The sequence below is a fragment of the Saccostrea cucullata genome, unplaced genomic scaffold (assembly GCF_032062105.1).
Source record: "Saccostrea cucullata isolate Sc308-1 unplaced genomic scaffold, CSIRO_AGI_Scuc_v1 ctg3149, whole genome shotgun sequence".
Classification (NCBI taxonomy): Eukaryota; Metazoa; Mollusca; class Bivalvia; order Ostreida; family Ostreidae; genus Saccostrea; species Saccostrea cuccullata.
Window position 1 is genome coordinate 2,650 of NW_026933694.1, and position 4,774 is coordinate 7,423.

At 33.1% G+C, this 4,774-nt stretch overlaps 1 pseudogene; it reads right to left on the reverse strand.

Moving 5' to 3' along the window:
• Positions 1-2,195: 2,195 nt before the first annotated feature.
• Positions 2,196-3,848, reverse strand: LOC134239001 (uncharacterized; annotated as a pseudogene).
• Between the last annotated feature and the right edge of the window lie 926 nt (positions 3,849-4,774).

Consider the following 4,774-nt stretch of genomic DNA (forward strand, 5'->3'; position numbering starts at 1 on the left):
TACATTCACAAGCCTCTAAAGCGCAAGATGATAAAAATAGTTCTCAAATGTTCGACTGCATACCTTCTTAAAAAGCAGGCATTTCTCAATAACTGCTTTTTGAAATCATCAAAAAAGACACGCAAAATTAAAAAAAAAAGAAAGTTACAGACCGTAAATGTAAAATAAGATTCAATCAAATAGTAACAATTTACTGTTAAAAGGAATGAACAATTCTTCGTTATCCTATCTTTTTGGACTAATTTCTATAAGCACCATTGTCATTTTTTGGCGATATTTTACATCAAAACCAAGACAAGTATGGCAAATATGCAAAGTACTTAGAAAAAAATTGTAGGAAGTCAGTTTGAAAATTTCAGATAAAGAGTATCAAAGAAAGGTTGATAAATTTGATTTGTGAATAAATGTGGTTAAATCATACAGATGTAACATCATACGATTTATTAATAGTTAATAATTAAAAGTCCCCTTTAAAACATCGGCTTTGAAAAATCGAGATTCTGATTTAAAGATAATGTAACTTTCTCATTAGATATATAATGCATACAAGGGTAATATCTCGTACTAGATTTCGATAATATTAAGTTGTAATACAAGAATTTGACCATAATTATAATTTGGGCTTTAAAATTGCGCGGGCTGAATTGACGACCTATTATGTATAAATGATTGTCATTTTCATCCATATGCCAACCCGATATATCCACGTAAATTTGAGCAAAATTAGATCGCTGAGATTGTCACATCTGTTTCATTATTGGATGATTTACTGACCATAGACGATAAAGACCAATTAATAACTAAATTGTATGACAAACGAGATGCTTTTCAATAGTCCATTTCCCTTATATATTTATCATTTATTTATTTATCAATATTCCGCTAACACCAGCATATGGTGTTTAATCTTCCAACTTATTTTATACTCACCAGCATTCACTTAGTACTATTACCTTTGAAACTAAGGCAGGCTACTCATTGATAAGTTGATGTTACAGGGACTTAAAGCTAGCATTTCATAAATATTAAGATCATTACATTTCGTAAATATTAAGGTCATTACATTTCGCAAATATTAAGGTCTTTACATTTCGTAAATATTAAGGCCATTACATTTCGTTGATATTAAGGCCATTACATTGCATTGATATTTAGACCATTACATTTCATAAATATTAGGTCATTTCATTATGTATTTATTGAGGTCAATACATTTCGTAAAATTTAAGTTCATTACATTTCGTAAATATTAAGGTCAGTGCATTTCAAAAATATTAAGATCATTACAATGACCTTGTTAGCAAATATAATTAGTCATCGACCTGTTTTTATTTATATACAGATTTGTCTGTCAGCGTTAATACATTTTTGTGTAGTTTCAGGCAGTCAAAAATTTTTAAAATTGAGGGAAGGAATTCTACCTTGATTTTCGTGCTTTTTTTATATTTTTCATTAAGTTTAAAACTTCCTCCATCTCACACTCTACTTATATTTTCTTTGCTATCAATGTAAGATTAAACAAATACCACTTAATAAGTATATGCTGTCATGTAATTTGTACCTATACGAAGATACGTGCCAAACATTTTTTATCTTATACAAAGTAATTGCTGTATGAGGATAAGAAAATAACGAACAATATTCAATATCAAAGTCCATAAAACAATACAAAATATGAGCAGAGCAAACACGGACCCCGAAACATCAGCGGTGGAATCAGGTCCCATGGAGGAGTGAGCAACCCCTGCCGACCGGTCACTTCCGCTGTGTGCTCCTTGTCATGAGCAGGAAATAACTGAAAAATCCGTCGTCAAATCAGTATATAAATATTGGACTAAGAATTGGTATGAAAATCGTCAGTCAGCATTTGAATCAATGATAAATTGTATTTCCTGACAAGGTCATGGTATCGACCATAGAACTTACGAAATGATGACTTTAAATGAGACTTCTGATATTCTTGTTTTATCAACTTGCTTGTCAATAATTTACCTCGTATTAGAAATTGTTCATTCATGTACGTAGAGCAGGCTCTTGCGTATGGAATCAAATGTATATCATATCAGGTTGTATAAGTAACTACTAGTAGTTACAAAGGTCTTTCAGATACTTCTGTTTTTTTTTGTATGAATGCGTTCATCATAGATTCTAGTTCACATTTCCGATTGCCATGTGTCAGTACAGAATGTGTAATGTCATATATCTATTTTACTCTGATATGTTTTATATTGTAGATAGTCCTGCCTTTCTATGTATCTGTATACATGCACTTTCTTTTCCTCGTCGGTTAATCCAACCCAGAGAAGATTAGTTTTGTCGTCATAACTCAGGGCCATTGGTCCATTCGTCCATGGTAGTCGTGTCTGTAGTATCAGTGACAGGAAGTGGCCGTCCCTGTCAAGCATCTGTATTGTGTTATTGTAACCATCACAAACCAGAATATGTGACAGAGAGTCAGTACAGATTCCTTTTGGAAATAGTCCTGATCCTGATGTACCTGTGTAGGAGAAGCGATGTCTTCCTGTACTGTCTGTCACCACTACAGCACGGCCTAAGTCAGACACAATAACATCTCCATTCCGGTTCTCTGTGATGTAGATAGGATCAGAATACAGTTTTTGGCCTGGGTTTCCATGCTGTATTATCCGTTTGAGTTGTGCTTTGTCATTATACCGTGCTATAATGCCTGTTTTGTAGGACTGCATCCCGACCAGCAAATCGCCGTTGAGGTGGGAGGAGTAGACACACTTTGGTACCCATGGTTCTGTTTTCGTAATCAGTGTAGACTTTGTTCTGTTATCTTTAGAGAGTTTGATAACATTATCATCCCTGTCTATGTAAATAAGATCACCAGTAAGATTCACTGTGTGTTGTCCCCACACGTTAATTACATCTGTCAGCTGATGTAGTATGTCACCCTATGAGTTTATCAAGAAAAGATTTTTACCATCACTGATCCAGACCTTGTCTGGTGTTACACCGGAAATATGATATATTTCGTCTGACACATTGACAGACATGTGTAACACAGGTGTAGACATCAGTTTCAACAGACATTCATTTCTCACTTGTCTTTTTCCTGTTTCTATTATTTGGATTTCACCCAGTAAATCAGTCCCAGCCTCTATGTTGATTTCTTCATTCAGGCAGACCAGGGCGTATTGTGTGAAACTAGGAGTGTCCTTTAACCTCTGTACACGAGGTCTCTTTACTAACACGATGAATTCTAGCGGTCTGTTTGCTAAATGTTCAGATCTGTGTTCAAAGTTTTCTATGTTAAAAAGATGTTTTCTATGTTTTTGTAAACTTTGAATAAATCTTTTGTGTCTGATTTTGACATTACACATTACAGTGTCTATGAGGTTCCTTAGTTTCTGGGCTTTTAATAACATCTTTGACTGACTGTTGGAGATTTCTGGGTGATAAGTTTTCATATCAGCTTTAATTCCTGCCAGGACACAACTGTTGTTATAGAGAGTCTCACTTCTAATGTTGTGAATGGTTTCTCTGTGGTGTTGTCGGTTTGTTTTGTAAGCCGTTCTAATGTCAAGTATATGGTGTTTTCTGTGTTCTGTACATTGGAAACAAATAGGAATTTTACAGGAATGACAGTACTTTTGATAAAACATGCCTGAATGTCTCTCACAAGTCTCCTGTTTTGGAATGTTTTCATATTTCTCACGGTAAATCATAACATCATGGTGTTTGGTGTGTAGATCAATAACATGTTTCTCTTTACACTGTAAACACAGGTCATGTTTACATGCGCTACAGTAGAAATCTGTGTCACCCTGACACTGAGAACACTGCCGGACTTTACACGGGGTATTATATCCTAGGGTGTCCATGATTTACAGGATTAAGTTGTTATGTTCACAATCTGCTGAAACTAAATAAAATCAAACTACAGAGTATCAAACACATATTTTACCAGGTCAGAAAGCATATAAAAGTTTAAAAAGAAAACGGTTAACTTAACAACAAAACTTCATTTGCACAAAATCTTAAAATAAATTAAGGTAATTTACACTGTGTTTTTGGTAATTTACACTGTGTTTTTGGTAATTTACACTGTGTTTATTGTAATTTACACTGTGTTTTTGGAAATTTACACTGTGTTTTTGGTAATTTACACTGTGTATTTGGTAATTTACACTGTGTATTTAATAATTTACACTACCGGTATTTGGTAATTTACACTGTGTATTTGGTAATTTACACTGTGTATTTGGTAATTTACACTGTGTATTTGGTAATTTACATTGTGTTTATGGTAATTTACACTGTGTTTATTGTAATTTACACTGTGTTTATGGTAATTCACACTGTGTTTATGGTAATTTACACTGTGTTTATTGTAATTTACACTTTGTTTATTGTAATTTACACTGTGTATTTGGTAATTTACACTGTGTATTTAATAATTTACACTACCGGTATTTGGTAATTTACACTGTGTATTTGGTAATTTACACTGTGTATTTGGTAATTTACACTGTGTATTTGGTAATTTACACTGTGTATTTGGTAATTTACATTGTGTTTATGGTAATTTACACTGTGTTTATTGTAATTTACACTGTGTTTATGGTAATTCACACTGTGTTTATGGTAATTTACACGGTGTACTTGGTAATTTACACTGTGTATTTGGTAATTTACACTGTGTATTTGGTAATTTACACTGTATATTTGGTAATTTACACTGTGTATTTGGTAATTTACACTGTGTTTATGGTAATTTACACTGTGTATTTGGTAATTTACACTGTGT